Genomic DNA, 25,740 nt, shown 5'->3' on the forward strand with positions numbered 1-25,740 from the left:
AGATATATGAATGACCAACAAGCACATGAAAAGTTACTCTACAAAATATGAACCATGAGCCAAATTCACTATTTTTATGAAATTTTATTGGAACAAAGCAATGCTATTTGTTTATATACTGTCAATAACTGCTTTCATCCTGCAGTGGCAGAGCTAAGTAGTTGAACCAGAGAATCAATAGCCTTCAAATTTGAAAATGATATGGTTGTCTATGGCAAAGGGTTGTTGACCTCTATTCAACATCATAAGTCATCAGGAAGATACAAGGGGATACCACAATAAGATACCACACACAGCATTGCTAGTTAAAAACAGATGACTAAATGAAGTATCCACAAAGGTGTAAAACAATTATCTAAATTAGAATATATTTAGGGACATGATCCTTTCAGTGTGAAGGGCTCATTCTGATATGACATTAATATTATAGGAGGGAAAAGGGCCTATGCAATGACTCTACCTGAGGACCAATATGTGCTTCTGAGGAGACCTCAGGGCAGGTGTGGTGCAAATTTCATATTTCAGTAGCCCTATGCTTTCCTGATATATCCAACATCCCAACCAACTCCTTCTGAACCGTCTGTGATACACTTCAATGGGGGGCACCAAATGTTTCTAGCTGACTTCATCAAAGGCAAAATCTCCTTCCATTAGAAGAAATCATGGCTGCAACAGGAGGATTCAGATGTACTTCAGTGCTCTGATTGATCCATGGGTTGCTGGACACAACCTTTAAAAATAATTTTGCTGCACATTTAATTTTGGTGCACAACTATACAGAATGGTGGATTTCACTGCAGTGTATTTGTATATAAACAGAATACAATTTGATCACTTTTACTCCCCAGTACTTCCCCTTGCCATTTCCCTCCTCCTTTCCTCTGATCCCCTTCCTCAGCCCTAATGGACTCTCTTTTATTTTCATGAGATCTTTTTAATCCTATGTTTCTCTCTAGCTTCCATATATGAAAAAAAAAATACAACACTTATCTTTCTAAGTCTGGATTATTTGGCTTTACAGGATGCTCTACAGTTCCATCCATTTTCTTACAAACGGCAAAATTCCATTCTTTATGACTGAATAAAACTTCATTTTGTGTGTATACATTCCAAATTTTCTCTATCTGTCCATTTATTGACAACCCCCTAGTCTGGTTCCATAATTTGGATATTGTGAATTGTGTTTCAATAAACATAGGAATGTATGCATCTCTAAAGTATGCTCTTTAACTTTTTGGATAGATACTGAAGATTGATGTAGTTGGATCATATGATAGCTCCATTTTGCTTTTGAGGAGCCTCCATGCTAATTTCCATTGTGGCTGAACTAATTTACATTCCTCTCAACAGCATATAAATGTTCATTTCCCCATACCTTCTTGCCAGCCTTCATTGATATTTGTATGCTTGAAGATGGCCATTCTGACTGGAATGAGATGGAATCTCAGCATAGTGTTGATTTGCATTTCTGTGATGGTTAAAATGCTGCCCATCTTTTCATATAATCTTTGGCCACTTGTACTTCTTCTTTGAGAAGTGTCTGTCTAGCTCATTTTCCCATTTATTTAATGAGTTATTTATTTATTTGGTTGAACCCCAAATTTGAAGAAGCTATAGGAAATTGTACAGTGTTATATCCACATATGGCCACAAAGGGGCAATGCTGCTTTAGTGAAAATTAATGTTGGGCTGGAATTGTGGCTCAGTGATAGAGCATGGGCCTCACATGTGTGAGGCTTGTTTCTCAGCACCACATATAAATAAATGAATAAAAACACGGTCGATCAATAACTAAAAATTAAAAATAAAAGATTAATGTTTATCTCTCTTACACATATTTAATAAGTAGGGAGTGCTCATTCTTTAAAAATCTAGTAAATTATCTCCTACTCTGCTTCAATATATTTGGACATCAAACATGTATCTGTTTGTTTATCTATCCATCTACCTAAATAGTATCTATTGTCCTGGTCTCACAGGGTTGAAATTGACTTTGGAAGGGAACACTTCTTTGAAGGAACATGATGTCCTTCAAGGTCAGAGCCATATTAACACTTCTAATGAAAGCTTATAATGTTCTCCTTCCTACACGGTCTAATCTCCTGACACACTGAGTTAACCTATGTGTAGAATTCCATAATCTAGTCTTTTTTAATTATTTATTTAAAAGTTGTAGGTGGACACAATATCTTTATTTTGGTGCCAAGGATCGAACTCAGTGCCCCAAGCATGCTAGGCAAGCACTCTACCACTGAGCCACAACCGCCGCCAATAATCTAGTCTTTTTATTAGGAAATCCAATCATGGTTTAAGACCCAGTCCAAGCCCCTCCTCTGTCAAGACCCTTCTCTGACTGGGTCCAGAAGTAGACTTCCTCATTCTTTCCTGTGTCATTTTGTCTAGACACACATGTCTCTTTGGTGGGTTTTACTTTGCTCTCCTTGACTATTGGGACTGACCAACTGAAGATTGGAACCATGTCTTTCATGACTGAGATGCAAGTACTATTCATTTGTAGGTATTTACTAGATTCGCAAATAAATATTTAGCAGTCCCTTCTTATCCTCAATTTCAATCCCAGTCTTCCAGGTTCCTATAGGTAAATGAGGTCAGACTATTAAGTGGGAAATTAAGATATATGCAATTCATAAGTTTAAATTGCCAACATTCTGAATAGCATGACTAAATCTCCTCCCATCCTGCTCCTTCCCGCCCAAGACATGAATCCAGCCCTTTGTCAGCACATTCATGCTGCATATGCTACCTGCCCATTTGTCAGTTACTAGCATCTCTGTTATCAGAATGAGCATTCATTATCACAGTGCTCCTGTTCAAGTAATCCTTATTTTATTTAACAAGTATTCTGGAGTGCAAGAGTAGTGGTTCTGGCAATTTGGATAAGCCAAGGAAAAGCCATGAAGTGCTTCCTTTTTGGGGAAAGAGGAAAGTTCATTATAGGTATATAAGTTTAGGAAAAAAATAGTAGAAAGAGTTCAGTATTATTTGTTGTTTCATGAATGAACAGGAGATCTTAAAACATCTCCTATAGAGAAGAGGGTACTATTCTACGTTGAATACATGTCCAAATAAATAAACATGTGAGTAGATAACAAAGAAAACAACAAAACTTACATAAGCAACACAAAATTCTAGGATATTAGAATGAAATGGGAATAGACAGATTGAGGAATGTGGACCATTGTCTCCTATTGCACTGTGATAATATTTCTCTTTGGTTAGATTTGAGAGGACATAAAATATAGATACAGCAAAATATACTCTTTGATTTAGTAATAACAATAGCTACCTTAATTTTTAAACTTCTATTACTTATAATATAGCCCATCCCTATGTTTTGGATTACTTTAGAATTTATTCTCAGTTTCTGACTCTAAGGTCAAATTGATTCTTCATAGGCTCATAATTTATCCATGAGAATAAAGTGTGAATAAAGCATTAAATGCTTATTCAAACTCAGAATGAGAGTTACCCAAAACACTGAATTATTGGGTGGCAACCATGGCCTCATATCTTCTGAAGTTAGGAAGTTTTCCAAGTTCTCTTGTCTATCTCAAGATCAGAATTCTTCCAGCAGTGATAATCCCAGTATTTCCTAGTTTCTTACTTCAGGTATATTCTTAGAAATATTTAATTTCCCTCATCCACATTTTATAATACAAAGAAATTGACATTTATTTAATTATCTTCTATCATTTTCTAGGGTCATGTAAAATATAGGCACATTGAAGTTCCCTGAGGAGAAAGGGACTATTTATTCTGTGTGTTCTGATCCATGCTCTTAGCTTGCAAGGGAGTATTATGCCCATTGTGTCCCTCAAAACTGTTATTAATATTTGTACTAAAAATGAAATTCCTCTATTCTTGCTAATCTTGTGGCTTCAGGGGATTTGTTCTCTTCCACTATTGTCATATACAATGATTTCTACTAATGTACCCAACTGTCATAGAGTATGATTTTTAATATTCCAGGAGAAATGAAGTAAAGGTAGAAGGGGATTAGCAGAGAGAAATTTTAAACTGATCCTTATCCATGTGTAAGGAGGGGATTTTTGATTCCCCCTAAATGTGTTTTCAACAATTCTAAATTTGGACAAAACAGGAAGTGCTTCCTTGTCAGAAAGGTTTCAGCAAACTTACTTGTATAAAGGTGGAGCCTGTTAGAATTGCAGTGCTCACAAACTTAGAGTGAAGCTCAGCTGTCTGGGGAGACTAGAAGACCAGCTGGGTTCTCACTGGGCTGTGGCTCCTGGAGGAATGGACAAGATCCTGGGAGCATCACTTTTAATTCTTGGCCTTCACCTCACCTGTGAGTTGTGGAGGAAAAGCCCCAGCTCATGTGATTAATATGGGGAAATGGAAAATTGGGACACAGACAAATCTTGCAGGTAGGAGATTTAAGAGGGAAATATTAATTTGTTGGCCTAATGACTTTTTGTCATCTTTCCAAGCAGGGGTGAGTGGCCAACAGAAGGGAAAAAGTGACCAGCAGCAAGTGAAGCAAAGTCCTCAATCTCTGACTGTCCAGGAAGGAGGGATTTCAGTGCTGGATTGTGTTTATGAGAACAGTTTATTTGACTACTTCCCATGGTACCAGCAGTTCCCTGGTAAAGGCCCAGCATTATTGGTAGCCATACGTTCAGTCAGGATAAAAGAAGAATTTGGAAGATTCACAGTTTTCTTCAACAAAAGTGCTAAACATATCTCCTTGCACATCAAGAACTCTCAACCTGGAGACTCAGCCACCTACTTCTGTGCAGCAGGAGCACAGTGCTCTCCAGGCACCTGCAGCCTGAACTCAAACCTGCAGCTGAGGCTCAAGCAAAGCCCTGCTGTAGGGCTTAGACTGACAGAAACACAGACTGGCTTTCATTTGCACAGATAGGTGATGGAGTAAATGTATGGATTCACTAGTGCAGGTGCATGGAAGGGTGGTTGTTAGAGTAAATAAAATAAACTTAATGAGTAACCAACCTGCAAAAATTTATTCATAATAAAGTATTTGGGATGGTCATCATTATTTAAGCAGTTCTAGGTCATGTGGCTCTTTTATACATTTCTGGTAGAATGCAAGTTGGTCTGACCATACTGGAGAGTCTTTTGGCACTTTTTTATAAAATGATTTATTATATGGACAGAAATTCTATTCCCATATATATGCCCATGAGAAATTAAAATAAATATCTACACAAGGATTTTTGTTTAAGGTAGTCTTATCCATAATAACCCACATTCCCATAATGGAAACAACAAAATGCTCATTATCTGGAGTTATGAATTGTTGTGTATTTCTATAAATAAATTCTATGAATTTCTATGAAATACCACACAGTAAAAATGGGTTAAACTAATGATACACGTAACAAATAATGGATCTAAAAATGGGTATGCTTCATTGGATGAATGGATACATATATTGTGCTACACCCATATGGTAGAAAACTATTTATCAAGGATAAAGAATGGACCATTGATACACTAAAAATCTGGATGAGACTCATGAGCATTATACAGAGTGAAGAGATAATCTCAAAAAGTAATTAAACATAAAGATGTAATGCATGATTTGACTTATATAAAATTTTTAATTGGAAAAAATATGGGGATGTAGATAATGGCAGAATAGTCATAGTTTGTGTGGGGGGAGGGTATGCATGGAGAGTGTATTTGGACTGATGAATCAGTTCTGGGTCATGATTGGAGGGTGGTTACAAAGAACTATAGCTGTGAAAAAGTTTCATGGAATAGTAGAAAAAATGAAGAGTCAGAATCAGATTTAAATTTTTATGAATAATATTGTGTCAATATCAATTTCCTTGTTTTCATAATAGTACATAAGGATAATGGTGCATAGCTATGATTAAATAATGTATTATTAGTGGAGAAAGATGGGTGAATAATATCACTGCGCATTGTTTTTGCACCTTCTGAGTGAGTCTAAAGAGATTTCAAAATCCAACACAAGTATGTGAAAAAATTAGATTCTTCTACATTGCTGGTGAGAATGTAAACTGGGCAATCATTTCAGCAAATTCTTACAAAAGCAAAAATAGCAAAGATACATCTATTATTACCCAAGGATGCCACTTACAGGCATTTTCTTAAAGGAGAAAACTTGTGTTCATGAAATACTTGTTTAAAAATGTTCATAGCAGCTTTGTTTATAATAGCAATCAATAGAGAAAATGCCCACAAAGAAAAGATTTAATCAGTTGTGCTGTATATATTAATGTAATATTAATCAGCTATAAAATGGACTGAATGATTAATATACATAATTATATACAAATAAATCTCAATCACATTATGCCTAGCAAAATTGCCACTCATAAAATGGTCCAAACTATTTGATTCTATTTATGTCAAATTCTAGAATAAGCAAAACAATTCATGGAGAAACCAAGCAGAAAATAGTCATATTTATGGAGCAGGAGTTGTTTAGACACAAGTGATCTTGATGGAATAAAGGAAGGAAATGTTCTATTTCTTGACAGGAGTGTGGTTTTCAAGGTTGTTTGTAGTTTTCAAGTCTCCTGTAATTTGATACTTACCAGTCATTTTTTTTAAAGTATAATCCATACTTCAATAAATAATAAAATGTACAAATATTAATCAAACAGGGAACAAAAGCAAAGCAAAAGAAGGAGAAATTCAATGCTAATTATTTTTGAAGAAATAAAAAATAACTTGATAATGTTGATAATGGAAAACAGAAAGTATTTGGGCAATGTGATAGGCTGAATAATGGCACCTAAGCTGCCCATATCACAATGTCCAAAGTGTGTGAATTTGTAGCCTTACATGGTGTATATTAGATTTCTAGGGCTGTCATAACAAAGTGCCACAGATTGGGGGAGTTAAAACAATAGAAATTCATTGTCTCACAGTGCTGGAGGCCAGACATGTGAAATCAAGGTGCAAGCAAGTCTATGCCCCTAGAAGGCTCTAAGGAAGATCTGTTCCAGCATGTCTGCTAGCTCTGATAGTCTCAGGCTTGTAGATGCTCATATTCTTTCTGGGTTTCCTCCCATCATTTTCCTTCTGTGTGAGTCCCTGCTTCTTCACATGACATTATTTTTTTAATAAGGGCATTAATCATATATTACTGGCAATCCAGTTTATTTCAGCATGACCTCATTGAATCTAATTACATCTGCAAAAAATATTATTTTCAAATCAGATGATATTCATTAGTATTCAAAAGTAGGACTTAAATATGATTTGGAGGGACACAATTCAATAAAATAGTATATGGAAAAAAGGAATTTGCAGGAGTGATTAACTCAAAGATCTTGAGATGGAGAGATTGTCCTAGATTACCCAGTAGATCCAGACTAATCACAGCGATCCTTATAAGAGAGAGACAGATAATAGAGTAACAACAACAACAAAAACTCTATAATGAATGTGGAAATGAAGAGAGCCTCTAAAGCTGGAAAGGCAAATATTGAATTATTCCTTTATTTTAGCCTAATAAAACTTGCTTGGGATATGTATCCCTTTGTGCTAAGAGAATAAATTTGTGTTGTGCCACCAAGTTGACAGTAGATTCTTATAGGAAGGGGGAAAATTAATAAAAAGAGTGATATGAAATACTGAAAATCAGAACTGTATGAAGTAGAAGTTAAAATTTATTAAGAGAAAGTTACAAACAATTTGCGCCAATAAAAAATTTAAAGCTCTTAGGAAAAGAAAACAACTTTGATGAAAAAAAAATACATATTTCCAAAAGGAAGAGAAGAGTAATTTATAAAACTAAGGAGATTTATACTTATCAAAGTCATTTGAAAATTAGAAATAACAACCCAGAAAATTTATAAGAAAATCTAATTTCTTAACCTGCATGTGTGCCCTACCACAAAATTGAAAATAAGAAACATTCTTTTATATATTTGCCAACCACATAACCCAGATAATAGTTATTGGCATCAGATCAATATTGGCATCAGGTCTGTCATTTAGGTGGGGAGCCATTTTTATCTAGGAACTCCTAAGTTTTGATTTGGAAGCCATGTTATTCAGGGATCTCAGGTTTCAATTTAGGAACCATTTTATCTAGAGACTTCCAGGCTTCGATTCTGAATGTGCTTGCTAAAAGGTTGACCTCATCCCAGCCCATGATGCAACCCCTAAGCATGCTTATGAAATTCCTCTTGTGGTCTATAAAGGTGCTCTGAATGCTGAAAGGCTGCTGCTCTCCTTGGAGGGACAGCCTTGTAGGTTTGCTCCATGCTACTGACAATAAATCTCTTGCATGAGATTCCGGTGTGTGGTGTGGTCCTTTGACTTTTCGTGGATTTAGAAAGTATCCTTTCAATAGTAGGAATTAAGCTTAGAAAAGGAACTGCTGTAAATAAATTAAAAAAAAATCCAAAATAGAAAAAAAATTATAAAAGGCAGTTCAAAGAAGTGGAAAGAGAAATGTTTGTGACATGTAAGACATTCACTTCCATAGTATTTACCAAAAAATATTAAGGTGAAAAAAAAGAAATTGCTGTGTTATTTGTATCAGATAAACAAAATCAAAGTCTGATCAAGTTGTCAAGCATATGGGAAGATGGGGCAGTTCTACTTTTTCAGAGAAGAAAAACAACCACATGAAGAACAGTTTATGCAGCCATTTATGAAAACAACTAGCCTCAACTAGTTAAAAAGGTACAAATCTAAAAATCCTGCTATTCCAATTACATTAAAGAAATTCATATATGTGAAAGGAGATATTTACAATAATACAGAAGTATTTAAAAATAACAGTAAAAATCAATCAATCATGGGATGGACAAGGGTAGTTTACTCATACAATGCAAATACACAGCTATTTCAAGCAAAGAAGTGGTTTCACGCATAGTTTCATAAGATGAATCTTAAAAATATGGTGTTGAATATAAAAAGCAAATGTCAGAATGTTATATAGCGCATAGAACTATTTAGGGGAAACCTCAAAATTAGTTGTAAGAGTAAAATGTGAAAGGACCTGTAGGGAACCTTTCCAATTGTGACTACTTCTTTGGAAGAGAAGAAGGAAAAGAAGACACTCCTTTAGCTCTGTCTGTAATGCTTGAGAAAAATGAAGACAGAGAGAGAAAACATAACAAAATTTACTGTGTGTTTATTCATATTCTGGATGAAAAGGAGTCCATTACATAATTTTCTATACTTTTGCTTGTGGGACTTATGAAATAAAATTAAAAAAACATTTTAAGTGGAGAGCAACAACTACAGTTTTTATGATCTCCATCTGCCCACCAAATGGAGAAGGGAATCCTTATTAACTATTTTTTTTGCAAGATGTATTCTCATTAGGCTACACACATATCAACAATATTTCTTTCGAGAAAAAATTATTTTAATGAGTTGATGAATTAAAGGGTATTCAGCTGGTGGGGTGGAGTGCCCCTGTAGTTCCAGCCACTATGGAGGCTTAGGCAGGAAGATCTCAGGTCCAGGGCTCCAAGGCCAGCCAGGTCAACAAAGTGAGAGCCTGTCTCAAAACAAAACAAAACATGAAGACTGGTCCACCTGAAACACAGAAGCCAGAAGCTCCCTGACCAGTCCACAGTGCACAGTTTTTCAATACACAGAAAGAGAAAAATGAAAAAGAAAAACCAAATCAATTGGCTCTTACCAATAAGAGATGTGCCATAGACATTGTATGTAAACTCCCATGACTCACAGTGTGTTTTACATTCTTTTCTAGGAGTTCTAAAAGTTGGATAATTAATTTGGAATAGATTTTGCATATGATTGGAGTAGCTTTCAATGTTTTGAAATGTACAAGACTAAAACAGGGTGCAATGTTTTGGAATTTGTGGTCAGCATTAGAGCTGAGGCATTTTCAAGGATGTAAAATGTGGGAGATTTGAGATGATCTGGGAACCTTACTATTCATTCTGTGCCTTCATGTGGTATGTGGGTTTGGGAATTTTGTTAAGGAACCAGGGAGAGTCTGAGGACCGATTTCCATAGAATATCTCAAGTGTTTCCATTTGGGTTTCTTTATGGGGCAATCAAACAAAACTAAATTTTTGGAATTTAGGAGTTAACAGAAACTTCTTCTCCAGATGAATTTTCACCATAAAGTGGAGAAGAATCTTTACTCAATTCAATGTCTAAAGAAGGAAAAATTTTGTTTTGGACAAAATTTATACAATTATCAATTTTGAATGTTTCACAGATGAAAAGGAATTTTGGGAGAGGTTTTGTCTTCCTGAAAACTCTTTAACAAGAGTAGCAGGATTGTTGCAGACCACAGACAGCTGTGCACTTGGAAACAATGTGGCTGCATGTTGGGATTCAGGGGTCCACCACTGCTCCCTTCCAGTACTTCTAATTAAACTAAGCACAGAGTTACATTATAAATAATATGACTGGACTTCTGCTGCCATTGTCACTTCTGTCACTGGAGAGATTTCAGAACTCAGGAACCTGTTTGGATCTCTTTTGTCTGAGCAGATGCTGTGCTTCTGTAAAGGTTTCAGTCCCATGGTTTGGGTGAGTGGGAGGGACAGGCAGTGAGGGATTATGTAAGAAAACCAAGGAGTGGTGAGCATGTTTCACTGCAGGATCTGACAGGAGGCAAGAGATCAATCAAAACCTGAGAGAATACTTGCAGTCACAGTCAGAATTCATACTTTGTTTCAGACAAGCCCCTGAGATCTCAGGCTAATTAACTAATGTTGGAGATTTTTAAATGATCACTCTTCTTCAAATGCTTCCTTAAATATTAAGCTTTATACTTTACCAAATATTATCTGTCAATTACATCAAAAGAAAGTGTCAAGGATGGGACAAATTTTGGAATTGAAGTGTTAGCCCATCCAAACAAGACCCTCCTGGAAACCACATTTCAGAGACAGTTGCCGCTTGCTGCTAAGACCCTGCACCTGCAACTGCCAGCAGCACAGAGCAGGAACAGGTCAATGGAGGGTAATTCTGCAGTCATGCTGCTCTCCTTTCTGCAGTGGGCATCCCAGTGTCCATCTGCTTCAGGAAAAATGCTGTAAAATTGCAAACCAGTTGCCTATGAGCACCTAGAGAGAAATGAGACAGAGAAGTATAGCTCAATTTATTGTAAATGCTTCCCTGCACCACAAATTGATCTGTATCAAGTAACTGGAGCTGTTTTAGAGAACATATCTGCAACTATCTTCATCAATTGTCTTTTGGTCTCTTTATATTCACTCACCCAGTAAAACAATGGGACCAAAAGAAAGATCAACAGCTATGTTCCACACCATCATATAGCAGCATGCAGAAATTCAGTCACCAAGTTCTGTGGTGTTGACAGGCCCCTAAATCATTGCAGTCAATCACACATTCTGCAGGATTAGATTATAGCTTTGTGTCACAGAAAGACTTGGCATGCTTATGAAGATGTTATTTTACAAATAAAAATATAGAAAAATAGACACCATTTAGCAAGTGAGGTTGAATTATTCAGATCAATGGGATAGAATGTGTGGTATAAAAATAGTTCTTTAAAATATGATCTAATAAGTGTGATTCCTTTTGTGGTGGCAGCAGGATTAAATGTTCTCATCCTCTTAAAATCTAGTAAATAAAATTCAACATCTTATTTAAAAAAAAATGATATTTCATTCCTGTTGTACTTTTACAAAAACATAATCAACTGAAGAGCTGCTAAAAGTCAAAGGATTGAACTTTTGAGAACTCCAGCCTAATTTCATTCTAAGATTGAAAGCAATCTCATCACAAAGTTATAAAAAGTTCATTTCTGTTTTACTATAAAATGTATAAAATACATTTCTGTTTGACTATAAGACTTCTAGTTGGCCTGACCATACTCTGAGTGTTAAACTTATTTGAACTTCCTGACTGTGCTCTGAACTCTCCCAGGCCTGGCTCTCCTTTACCAGATAACAACCCTCCCTAAAACCTTAGTGGACACTCATAAATTCTGGCTCCCCCTGACCAGATAATAACCCTCCCTAAAACCTCAGCTGCCCCTCATAAATTCTGATGTTGGAATCTCAATTTACTCCATAACTTGAAATATTAAGCCATGTGGTCACTAACCTGCTATCTGACCTTGTATTATGAATGCCAGAACCCTATTAGCTTAAGTTCCCAAGACACTGGCCTTTGTAACTTTTTGTACCATAAAAACTTCCCTGCACTTAGAACAGATGCTGTTCTCTGGCCTGGCTTTCAGGTGAGACAGTCGCTGGCCAGCTCTCTTGTGTACACAATATAAACTTGCTTTAATTTGATTTAAAATTGGAGTCGGTGGTCTTTACATAGTAGTTCAACACTTTTATCATTGACTTAGATGTATCTTTATTAATTTTAAAATTTAAATAGGCTCCAGAACTCAGTAAGGAAGAAGAAAGTGATTATGTAACTATTTTGATTAACGTTGCCTTTCATGGAGAAAGACAAATTCCCAGGAGGATTTTCTTCTTTTAAATTTCATTAGGTTCTGAATGGAGAAAAGTAAATATGTGTTAAATTTGTGACCCATAAATAGATTACAAAGAGACTCTATGACTCATAATAAATTCTACTTTAAATGGATACTCCAAATTATTCCACTGAATAACATCAGTGTGTGTAAACCAGTTCCGTCTGCAGCTCCCTCAGCTCTAACCCTCAACACTAATGACTTTTCTCATGCTCCCTGTGTCACTTCTGTCTAACTTAGTTACCAGGGAAAGAGAAGTAGGCAAAGTAACAGTTTGGGGTGAACCACACTTTTTCTCACATCTGTGCACAGACCTTGTGGTCTATAAATGTAAGAACCCCCGTTTCCTATTGGGGGTGTAGCATGGGAACCCAGGAAGTACATATGTACACTGCCAGGCTCTCAGGCACTGAAATCTTGGTCTGAGGCAGAAATCACCACTTCTGTGCAGAGGGATATGAGCCACATGCCGCTCTCCCACCTGCTGTGGGTGTCCATGGCCTTTATCTACTTCTACTCCAGTATGTTTGGTTCAAACATGGCTAAGGATGTTAAGGAGGAAAGGACTGCACACGGGCATATGGTGCTCCATGTGGCCTCAAGGAGGAAACGGGGAATGTAGGAAAGCAATCTATGGCTCCAGTTTGTTTTGGTTTTGTGTCCTAAATTAGTCTAATGTTTATAATATTTTATTCACTACATCAGAGGCTCAGCCCTGTTTTCTGATTGTTCCCACAGGATTCAGTGTGGCCCAGAAAGTGACTCAAGTCCCGCCAGCCACATCTGGTCAGGAAGGAGGAGCAGTCACCCTGGAATGTTCTTATGAAACAAGTTGGAGTGCATACGATTTATTTTGGTACAAAGAACTTCCCAGTGGAAAGATGATGCTCCTTATTCATCAGAGCTCTTCTGGTGCAAATAGAAGAGAAGGTCGCTATTCTGTCCAGTTCAGGAGAGCAGATAAATACATCAGCCTTACCATTTCACCCTTACAGCGGGAAGACTCAGCAAAGTATTTATGTGCTCTGAGGGAACCCACAGTGTTTGAATTGATAGTAAAAGCTGAACAAAAACTCAGGAGCTCTATAAGGAGATGGGGCCCTGCTGCAGAAGCCAGCTGAGATGCACCTGCAGAGCCCAGACAAGAAGGTAGTGACTGTGGCTGCCTACTCTGTGGTTTAGATCAGAAGATTCAATTCTAACTAATAACTGCTTCTATCTCATTTGGAAAGAGGTCTCTGCAGCAACTTTCTTCTAAAACATTCTCAGTCTTCAATGTTTGGCTTAAAATAGATCAAACAGAAAATGCTTAAAGCTGTCTAAATTTGAAATATCTTGCCCCATCATAGTTTAAAATGATAGCTTCACTTAAAGATGTTCACAGCACACATCTTTGTTGTTGTTGTTGTTGGAAAAAGCACTAAAGCATTTATTATACATTATTATTCTAAAATACAAATGTCAAAGGCCTTAACATGTTTTATTAATTAAACATATTTACTGAGCATTTATTTTATACCCAAGCATTTGTATAGGTTATGGATATAGAGAAACAATTAGTTGTTTTTAAGAGCACAATTTTTTACATCTCTGGTTGTATACAAAATTATTCACACCAATTTGAGTCTTCATTCATGTACTTTGGGTAATAATGATCATCACAATCCATCATGATTTATAACCCCATGTCCCCTCCATTACTCTCCAACACTTCAGCCCTACCTAGAATTCATCTATTCATCCCATGCTTCCTCTCCCAATTCCACTATGAAGCAGCCTTCTTATATCGAAGAAAACATTCACATTCGGCATTTGTTTTTTTGCTATTGGCTAAATTTACTTAGCATTATCTTCTCTAACTTTGCATTTACCTGCAAATGGCATGCTTTTATTCTCTTTTATTGCTGAGTAATATTCCATTGTGTATATATGCCACATTTTTTTAATCCATTCATCTATTGAAGGCATCTAGGTTGGTTCCATAGTTTAACTATTATTGTGAAATGTGCTGCTATAAACATTGTTGTGGCTGTGTTCCTGTAGTATGCTGTTTTCAAGTCCTTTGGGTATAGTCCAAGAAGAGAGGATAGCTGGGTCATATGGTGGTTCCATTCCTGATTTTCCATGAAATCTCCATACTGCTTTCCATATTGGCTGCACTAATTTGCAGTCCCACCAGCAATGTATGAGTGTAACTTTTTCTCCACATCCTCGACAACACTTATTGTTGTCTTCATAATAGCTGCCATTCTCACTGGAGTGAGATAAAATCTTAGAGAGGTTTTGATTTGCATTTCTCTAATTGCTAGTGATGTTGAAAATTTTTTCATATATTTGTTGTTTGATATATCATCTTCTTAGAAGTGTCTGTTCAGGTCCTTGGCCCACTTATTGATTGGGTTTTTTTTTTTTTGATGCCTAGCTTTATGAATTCTTTATATACCCTAGAGATTAGTGCTCATCTGATATGTGAGTAATAAGATTTGCTACCAAGATGTAGGCTCTCTATTTACCTCACAGACTGTTTCTTTTGTTGAGAAAAAAAAAAAAAAACTTTTAGTTTGAGTCTATCACATTTATTGATTCTTGATTTTAATTCTTCTGCCAAAGGAGTTTTATTAAGGAAGTTGGGGCCTATTCCCGTGTGATGGACATTAGGCCCTGTTTTTTTTTTTTTTTTTTCCTATTAGATGCAGGATCTCTCATTGTATTTCTAAGTTCTTGATCCATTTTGAGTTGAGTTTTTTGCATGGTGAGAAATAGGGGTTTAATCTCATTTTGTTACATATGGATTTCCAGTTTTCCTAGCACCATTTGTTGAAGAGATCATATTTTCTCCATTGCATGTTCCTGGCACCTTTATCTAATATAAAATAATTTTAATTTTGTGGGTTAGTGTCTGTGTCCTCTATTCTATCCCATTGGTCTACCAGTCTGTTTTGGTGCCAATACCATGCTGTTTTTGTAACTATTGCTCTGTAGTAGTATAGTTTAAAGTCTGGTATAATGATGCCACCTGCTTCACTCTTCCTGCTAAGGATTGATTTAGCTATTCTGGGTCTCTTATTCTTCCAGATGAATTTTATGATTGCCTTTTCTATTTCTATGAGGGATATAATTGGAATTTTTATTGGAATTGCATTAAAACTGTATAGTGATTTTGGAAGTATGGTCATTTTGATAATATTAATTCTGCCTATCCAAGAGCAAGGTAGATCTTTCCATCTTCTAAGGTCTTCTTTGATTTTTTTCTTTAGGGTTCTGTAATTTTCCTTATATAGATGTTTCACCTCTTTTATTAAGTTGATTCCCAAGTATTTTATTTTAATTTTTAGGCTATTTTAAATGGGGTAGTTTTCCTCATTCCATTTCTAAGGATTTATCTCTGATATACAGAAATGCCTTTGATTTATGGGTGTTGATTCTATATCCTTCTCCTTTGCTGAATTCATTTACTAGTTCTAGAAGTTTTCTAGTGGAAATTTTAGGGTCTTATAGGTGTAGAATCATATCATCAGCAAATAGTGACAATTTGAGTTCTTCTTTTCCTATGTGTATCCCTTTAATTTCTTTCATCTGTCTAATTGCTCTCCCCAGTGTTTCAAGAACTATGTTCAACAGAAGTGGTGAAAGAGGGCATCCCTGTCTTGCTCCAGTTTTTAGAGGGAATGCCTTTAATTTTTCTTCATTTAAAATGATGATTTTGCCATAATTCATTAAAATGAATTTATGTGTTAATGATGTAATAATAATAATAATGATAATTTCATTTCATTAGGATCTGATAGAATGCAGAGTAGTATCTCTACTTTTTTAGATTTGTTAAGAGTTGCTTTGTGGCATAGTATATGGTCTATTTTAGAGAAGGATCCATGTGCTGCTGAGTAGAAAGTGTATTCTCTCATTGAAGGATGAAATATTCTATATATTTCAGTTAAGTCTAAGTTACTGATCATATTATTGAGTTCTATAGTTTCTTTTTTAAGCTTTTTTTGGGGGAAGGGGAAGATCTATCTAGTGATGTAAGTGGTGTGTTAAAGTTCCCAAAAATTATTGTGTTGTGGTCTATTTGACTCTAGAACTTGAGAAGAGTTTGTTTGATGGTATAGATGCTCCATTGTTTGAGGCATATATATTTATAATTGTTAATTTTTGTTTGTGTATCATTCCCTTGAACAGTATGTAGTGTTCTTCTTTATCCTTTTTGATTGACTTTAGTTTGAAGTCTACTTTATTTGATATGAGAATGGAAACCCCTGATTGCTTCTGCATTCCATATAAGTGGAATGATTTTTCCCAACCCTTCATCTTCATTCTGTGGATCTCTTTTCATATGAGATGAGTTTCTTGGAGGCAGCATATTGTTGGATTATTTTTTTGATCCAATCTGCTAGTCTATGTCTTTTGATTGGTGAGTTTAGGTCATTAACATTCAGGATTATTATTGAGACTTGATTTGTATTCCCAGCCATTTTTGTTTATTTTTGGTATTTAACATGATTTGCTTTCTCCTCTGATTATATTTTCCTTTAGTCTAGTTTCTCCATTGCTGACTTTCATTATTGTTTCTCATTTCCTCTTCTTGGAATATTTTGCTGAGGATGTTCTGTAGTGCAGGCTTTCTAGTTGTAAATTCTTTTAACTTTTGTTTATCATAGAAGGTTTTTATTACATCATCAAATCTAAAGCTTAGTTTTGCTGGATATAAGATTCTTGGTTGGCATCCATTTTCTTTCAGAGCTTGGTATATATTGTTCCCAGATCTCCTGGCCTTGAGAGTCTAGGTTGAAAAATCTGCTGAGATATGAATTGGTCTCCCCCTATATGTGATCTGATTCCTCTCTCTTGTGACTTGTAAGATTCTATCGCTTGGCATTTTCATTATAATGTGCCTTGGTGTAGATCTGTTGTAATTTTGTACATTTGGTGTCCTGTAAGCCTCTTGTATTTGGTTTTCCAATTCATTCTTCATGCTTGGGAAATTTTCTGATACTATCTCATTGAAGAGGTTTCATTATTTTGGTTTAAAACTCTGTGGCTTCCTCTATCCCAATAATCTTAGATTTGGTCTTTTGATGCTTCCCATAATTCGTGGATGTTCTGTTCATGGTTTCTTACTATCTTCACTGTGTGATCAACTTTATTTTCCAGATTGTATACTTTGTATTCATTATCTGACATTATTTCTTCCAAGTGATCTAATCTGTTTGCTATGATTTCTATTGAGATTTTTAATTTGATTTATTGTATCCTTCATTTCAAGGATTTCTGACTTTTTTTTTCAGAGTACCTATTTCTCTCTTGAAGTAATCTTTTGCTACTTGTATTTGCTCTCTTATCTCATTGTTAGAGTAAGTAATTTTTCCTGTATTTTCTCATTTAGGTCATTCTTTAATTCACAGATCATTTTAATTATGAGCCTTGTGGAAACTTTCTCTGATACTTCATCAACTTTGCTGTCCATGGGTTCTGTTTATTATAGTGTCCTTATTTGTTTGGGGCACTTTCCTCCCTTTTTTTTGTGTTGTCTATTTGTCTTCCTTTCTTGCAGTGTGGATCTGATATATTACAGTTTCTTCCTATATTCTTGTAATACCTGTGCAGATTGTCTGTACCTCACCTTGATGATGGGTTTCTAGACCCTGCTGGTGAACCTCAATGTATGCTACTGCATCCTGGATCTGGGTCCTGCTCAAGTCGGTGTGGGTGGGTCTGGGCTGCTGGGCTTGACCTCCCTGGGATGGTCTGCTGGTTGAAGGGTGGTCCTGTGCCAGAGGCTAGGCTCTGACAGGTGTCTGCCCCACTGGGGAAGGGGGTGGACTGGACCTACTGTGAGCCTGGAAGCCACACAGGCCACTGTGGGTGGATCTGGGTCCCACAGCACAAATCTTGATCTACTTATTTGGAATAGAAATGAAAATAATTTTCTTAGCCCTTTCCCCTTAGCTTTGTGTTAGTTAAGTACAATGGAAGCCAGTAGGTTTTTAGGCAAGGGTTAAATCCTGAGAATGGAGGGATTGAAATGTTAATTCCTTCAGAACCCTTCCTCTACCCTTATCAAAATGTGCCCCTGTTCCATCCTTTTGCTAAGGTAACATGTCCCAGGAATTGTCCTTCTGAAAATGGAGTTGTAAAAGTTGCTACTTAATTTGCCCTGGGTCTCCTTTCTGCCTGGTTGACTACTCCATGGCCCCTCCAGCCCACCTGTTTCCCACCTTTTGGCCATTCAACTGAGCATTTTCTGGGCCTAGTCACATGAGCATGAAGGAGAGAGAAGGGGCAAGGGAGCAAGAGAACAAAGGAAGCCTAGGACATACAAAAAGGCAAACACTCTCACTTCTTGGGATCCTAGGATACCAGTTATGGCCCCCTTCTCCCTCCTGGGAGAATTCTACATTACCCCTTCTTAAATAAATCCTGCTTTATATGCTTGCCTCAGCATGCTTCTCTAATGTTATACTTTAACATGTGAGGGAGCAGGACTCATCACTGGTAACCAGCAGTATCATATTCAGAGAAGAATAACCACAATGGGTGATAGAGAAAAAAGAGACTACTTATTAAGGATTAAATCTCAGCCAATATCTGGCACTGATGGTAGAGTTTCTACCAAGCTGTTGTCTTTGCAACTGTCAATGAGCCCGAGTTTATCAAAGGTCTGCTAGATTAGATTTAGGAAGGAAAAATGGAAGAGGACATGAACTTGGATGAACTATGACTTGTAAGTGAGAAACTGATGTGACTCCATTTTTGAGTAACCAGTCCTACCTCAGAGCAAAGCCTGTCCAAGGAAGGGGGCGTGGCCCTTGTCCTTGGAAAAACCCACAGAACACTCCTAGGCACATATCCACCCTGCTGAGTTGTTTGTCTGTAAATAACGGAAGAGATCTGTGGTACCAGGTGCCCCAGACTCAGTTAGGCTAGGTGAGGATCCATAGCAACCCCCTAGGAACCACCAATCAGCATGAGACAAGGGAAATAACTGGGATGCCAGAAGACCCCACCAGTAGTTTATGGTGGTTGATAACATGTTAGGAAACCATGTAGTTCAGCATGAACTCCCCTTGTGGCTTAAGCCAATCAGTTCAAAGGAATCCTCCTCTTGTACTAACCAATCACCTTTACCCAACTTGTTCCCACCAGTGAATGTGCTAATCAATGTTAAGAGTTGTTGTTTGACTTTCCCACGGTGTGAAATGATTTGCTGTGTGATGTTGATGCAGAGTATCCCCTCAAAAAACTATAAATCCTCACTGAACAAAGGACTGGGACCCACTCCCTAGGACTGCTGCAATGGGAATGGTTGTGAGTCGAGGCTCGAGCTTGCAATAAAGACTCTTGTGTGAGTGCATCGCATACAGCTCCTGGAGGTCTATTGGGGTCCCACAAATCTGGCATTACATAAGGATATTGTGGAACCCCTGAAGACAATAGGAAGGTACAAGAACAAACTAAACCTATCTGTCCCTTAACTCCTTCAGTCTTATTTGGTCTATGACTTTAAGGTGAAGCAATTCATTTGCCATCACACTACAGGTCAAAGAGGAGCTGCAGGGGGAGGTGTGGTGGGAAGTGAAGCAGCTGTGAATCCACAGTAAGATGAGCTGGCAGATCACAGCACATGTTTCAGCTGCCTCAGTGGCTAATGCTCCAAACCTGCAGTGCCTGTAGGGAAGGGCTGCTGCCCACCTTCCAGTCTCATGCATTTCTTTTGTGGACAATGCTAAACCAGAACAATATTGGGAAGCAAGTAATGGGAAAATATTTGCATGTAGTTTAGCTGAAACAATACAAAGCTGCCATAGCAGCCCCTTGTGAACTTGGCATCAATATGGAGCTTCTTTAACAACACTTACTGTTTAAATAGACAATGAAAAAATCATTCCTCCAGATTATATGATGCCACCACTTCTCACTCAACCAAAAGCATGCTAACCCTCTCCACTAAGGATTCAAAGTACATTTATCCATCTCAGAGTGATAGTTATTCCCCTTTTCTCTCAATCATACTCTTCCACTAATGTCCTGTAGCTTAACTACTAGATATAAAGAGATATAGGATTAACTCTCATTAGTACATGTTAGGCTAGTACATGAAGAAAAATGGGAGGAGAGTAAACCATGCTTAACATATATCAGAATAAAGTCATGTTAAAACAAAAATGTTTCATAACTATTATAGTCTTTGTTTCCACAAATGGTCATGTGATTGAAGCTGGTTTTACAACTATCTATTCTGTTAACCATTCCATAATCTCTGTCCATAACCAGCAAGCATGTCCACCCATTGTCACACTTGACCTACCTCAGTCAGAAACAATGTTATGTGTGAGGTCAGAAAGTTGAATAAGAAATTCTGTAAGTCCACTACTCTGGTTTTGAAAAAAGAATGAAGGCAAATTCACATGTGGGGTACCCAGTTAAGAGGAAAATGACAACACTAAAATCTTGCCAAAAAGGCAGATGAAATTTGTACAGTATATTCTGAGAAACAACATTATGAATAATGCCTGACTTCTCATTTGAAGCAATAAATTCAACATTGATTCTTCAGAAAAGCATTTTTAAAGTAACTAAAGAAAGATAAGTAAAACATTTAAATTAGCTTCATATGAACATAAAATATGTTTTAATTTTTTTAAAGAAATTGCTCTTAAACTGGGGCACAGCAGCCCATGCCAGCATATGTCTGTGCCTTTTAGCTATTTGGGAGGCTAGGGCAAAAAAATTGCAAGTTCAAGTCCAGACTGAAAAACTTAGCTAGACTCTGTCAAAAAAAATTACACTTTTTTTCAATTTTAAAATTTTAGTTATACATAATATTAGAGTTCACTTGGACATAATTATACAAGCATGGAATATAATTTGCTCTTATTCATTGCCCAGTAAATCTCTTTTCCCTGTACTCCTCCCTCTCTCTGTTACTTTTCCTTTATTCTAACTGATGTTTCTTCTATTTATTTATATTTTTCTTTATTAAAATAGTGCCTTGAGGATACATATAAAGGTGAGATTCACTGTGGCATGTTCATATACGTACATAGGAAGGTCAGGTCAGATTCATTCCACAGTTATTTCCTTTTCCCATCTCTCCTCCTTCTCCCTAAGTCCCCTTCATGTATTTCACTGATATCCGTTCTATTTTCATGAGATTTCCTTTCCCTTCTTTTTCTTTTCTTGTCCTTATTTTGGTCTAGTTTCCTCAGATCAGAAAAAAAACTTTTGACCTTTGACTTCCGAGGTCTGGCTTATTTCACTTAGCCTGATGTTCTCCAGTTCCACCCATTTACCAGCAGGGAGAGAGACAGAGATCAAGTTTCATTCTTTACATACAGATGTCCAGTTTTCCCAGCATGATTTGGTAAAATGGCTGTCTTTTCTCCAATATGTGTTTTTGGCACTTTTGTCAAGTATCAGGTGACTGTACCTATGTGAGTTTGTCTCTTTGTCTTCTTTTCTATTCACTTGTTTGTCTTCTATTCTATTCACTGGTATTTGTAATCTGTTTTGGTGCCAATACCATGCTGTTTTGCTACTATACCTCTGTAGTATAATGTTTTGTTACTAGAGCTCTGTAGTATAATGTAGTATAATGTATAATGTAGTATAATATAGTCTGGCATTGTGATGCTTTCAGTACTGTTCTTTTTTGCTCAGTATTCTTAGCTATTCTGAGTCTCTTATAATTATTCTTGTATTTTAAACTCTTTTTTTTCTAGTTCTGTGAAGAATGCCATTCGTATTTTATGGGAATTTCATTGAATACATATAATGCTTTTGGTAATATGGCCTTTTTGACAATAGTGACTCTGTCTAAGAACATGGGGTTTCTTTCCATCTTCTGAGGTCTTCTTCATTTTCTTTCTTCAGTGTTCTATAGTTTTCATTGTAGAGGTCCTTCAACTCCATTGTTAGATCAAGTTCCAAGTATTTTATTGAGGTTCTTGTGAATGGGATAGTTTTCCTAATTTCTTTTTCAGTAGATTCATGATTAGAGTATGGTAAAGCGACTCATTTATGTATGTTGATCTTGTAACCTGCTAGTTTACTGAATTAAATAAAGAAAGTAGAAAGTCCATTCACTTAATTAAATAAATAAAGTAGAAAGTCCATTCACAGGTGAAGCCTACTGGAAACAGGGCTTTGCTCAACCAAAGCCAGGGAATTTCTCATAGCAGTAATCAGAGAGGATTCAGCCAGAGCATTCAGGAGGGCTGACTAGTTTTTGATCTATTGCCCTTCCAGATGTGAAACTGACTGACTTGAAATACATCTTACTTTTTTTGTGATACATCTTACTTTTCCTGGTTTGAAGCAGGTTTTCACTATGTTGCCATGCTGGCCCTGAACTCCTGAGCTTGAGGGACCATAGATGCATAGCATGGTGCCTGCTCTGCAATGCATATTTCTGGAAAATAACTAAAATGCAGGATGTTCTTAAAACCAATAAGAAAAGAGACAATAAAAATGGCAAATACTTAGCCATTGTAGAAATATGATCATCAATATCTAATAAACACACAAAAGCACTTAGTATCATTATTCATTGGGGAAATTAAATAAAAGTCCATTTGAGTGTTCATCTGTGTTCTTTCAGCATCCTAAGTATATTAGTGTAGTCAGGAGGACATGGCCCCAACAATTTAGGGAAATATAATGACAACCTCCAGGGGAAGGTTGCCAGATGTTTCCAACATGTGGAAAGAAGAAAAAACATTAGCAAATCACAGACTTGGGCAATGAAGGAAAGGCAGGTTTTACTATGAAAAAACAATGTTGGTGTTAATTGGGCTTACCATACATGAGGCACTGTATTACATTTCAGAATCCTTATCTAATTTACACATCAACACCCTATGCCATAGGTTTTATTATTTTTATTTTTAATATTTGGGAGACAAGACCTAACTTTTCCTTATTTTGAAGAGCATCTCTAACTTTTCTTGTCATCCAGGGTGTAGTGTCCTAGAGGTCTCTAAAGAATGAGGTTTTGCCTATGGAGAAGTAATAGCCCCAGAGCAGGATGGCTGGATGTCTCAGTGATGGTGACATTACTGATTGCAAAAGGAGCTCAAGCGAACTAGGAAAAAAAAAAAAAAAAAAAAAAGATGACAAACCATATACAAATTCCCCAAGGGATAATAGGTTAAAACAGTCATCAACTAACCAGTTAGCAGTGCTGTGTCCATTAGCCAGTCTCCTTTATGACAGTGTGCTGGAAGGTACAAGGGACTAGATTACTCCTGAAACTTCCCAGGCATGTCTCCATATCAGTACCTTTGCCCTTTGCCTTTACTCTCTGTCTGCAATGCTAGCCCTTGAAATATCCATATGGTGTACCTCTGTACTTCCTCTATGTTATTACTCAATTGTCACTACTTTGTGAAATCTTTATCTAAATAAATCTTCCTTCTTTGAGAATCAGGTTTTAGCACCCTCCCTGTGTGGAGAAAAGGAACAGTTCTTAACTGAAGCACTGCCACCTGGTGTCCAGACAAAATATTCTGTGATTTTTGCTGACCTAGCTGCCCTTAGTGTTCATGGGTTAAATGGTGGTGAAGCCTACTGGCAACAGGGCTTTGCTGAACGAAAGCCAGGGAATTTCTCATAGCAGTAATCAGAAAGGATTCAGCCAGAAAGCATTCAGGAGTGCTGGCTAGTTTTTGATCTATTGCCCTTCCAGACATGAAATTAACTGACTTGAAATAACAGATGCAATATATGAGGTGATTTGGGCTTCAGAGCAGTTGGATACTGTGGAAATTAAGCTTTACATATTATACAAGGTAGGTGGTTTTTCTCTGTGAAGTGAAATTGTGTTTATTATTCTATTATTTACTGTACTAAAGAGGTATCTTGAGAAGTGGGAACAAGAGTCATTGATGGCCAGGTGTTACTGCTGTTTTCCAGTGAGGAGTCCTTCATTCCCTGAATGCTGAAGTATAACACTAGAGAAACACGCAGAGGCAAATGTAGAGTGGAAAGTGGGAGGCTTTATTAAAAGATAGCAGAAGAGACTTCCTCTAGGAGGAAGAGGGGGACCTGAAAGGTGAAATCCATGGGAAGGGAAGGTCTTCCATTTTTATATCTAGGGCCTTCTTTTAGTCCTCCCACATTCCTGTCCTTTGTTTCCCTCTATCCTGCAGTGATAGAATGCAGGTGGAAGGCAAAAAGATGGGAGATTGGTGGATTTATGGGGCAGAGAGGAGCAATCTGGGCAGGAAAGGCCTGGGGTGGTTTTTAGGATGGGTTCCAGGCCTTGGGGACATTAATATTTCAATTTCCCCAGGTGTTGTTCTGGTTTCCTTGACTCCATTCTTGATATGGTCTCCATTTTCTTTATCATACTCAATGTTAGACCCAATTTACCTAACTATACTAACTACCTATATTTAAACCTGGCTTCACTGGCACAGTGGTGCATGTCTGTAATCTGAGGGACTTGGGGGACTAAGGCAGGAGGATTACAAGTTCAAAGTCAGCCTCAACAACTTAGCAAGACCTTGTCTCTAAATAAAAAATGTTGGGGATATGGCTCAGTGGTTGCACACCCCTGAATTCAATCCCTAGTTAAAGAAAAGAAAAAAAAAGAACAAGTTACTGATGGAGAATAATAAGCTATTATAGGGAACACAGTGTTGTAGACACCTTTCATGTTATATGCTATGTGGAGAGGGCCAGCATCTAATTGAGGGATTCTTCTTCCACCTGAGAAATTAAAATCTGGAACAATTAGTGAAGAACAAAAGACAAGAAGTCAAAAGATATTTTCAAAGAAGTTGGAGCCCCTGATAAGTCCATTCCACACAGAAGCTGGAACTAGACAAATAGAAAATGGCTCCAGTGGTTCATTTAAGGGGGTACATCAAAGGTAGGGGTAAGGATTCAAGGGTGGAGTCTTGTTTCGTGATGTCTTGCAGTCAGCAGGTTGATTGGCATCTTAGCCGATCACTCCATCTCCAATGCTGTGTGGGATCTTTTCAGAGCTGAGGGAGAAGTTCATCTGAATCTGGCAGTCTATTGGGGGTGCCACTGGCAGTTCACAATGCCAGACCTATTCTCTCACTGGCTGCAATATGCGACACTCCACACACAGCCCATGAATGGCTTGTGACAATATACCTCCACTCAATCTCACAGTATTGCAATGCACTGAGTTCTCATAGTAAGAAGCAAGATAGACCATGGATATCTATATAGATTCTGCTCTGTAATTGCAAAATACACCTCAGAAGAATATTGTGAGCTTTGCCTTTTGAATAGACTACACTGCAATTTCTAATTGAGTTTCCCAATCCCCA

At 37.1% G+C, this 25,740-nt stretch overlaps 1 long non-coding RNA gene across 1 annotated transcript; it reads left to right on the top strand.

Annotated features, from left to right (window-relative positions):
• Nucleotides 1-4,185: 4,185 nt before the first annotated feature.
• LOC114084309 (uncharacterized) lies at nt 4,186-5,213 on the top strand. The gene is made up of 2 exons (XR_011705757.1): nt 4,186-4,327; nt 4,473-5,213. It is a non-coding gene; the product is annotated as an uncharacterized lncRNA (long non-coding RNA).
• Nucleotides 5,214-25,740: the final 20,527 nt, after the last annotated feature.

This window comes from Marmota flaviventris, chromosome 2 (assembly GCF_047511675.1).
Source record: "Marmota flaviventris isolate mMarFla1 chromosome 2, mMarFla1.hap1, whole genome shotgun sequence".
NCBI lineage: Eukaryota > Metazoa > Chordata > Mammalia > Rodentia > Sciuridae > Marmota > Marmota flaviventris.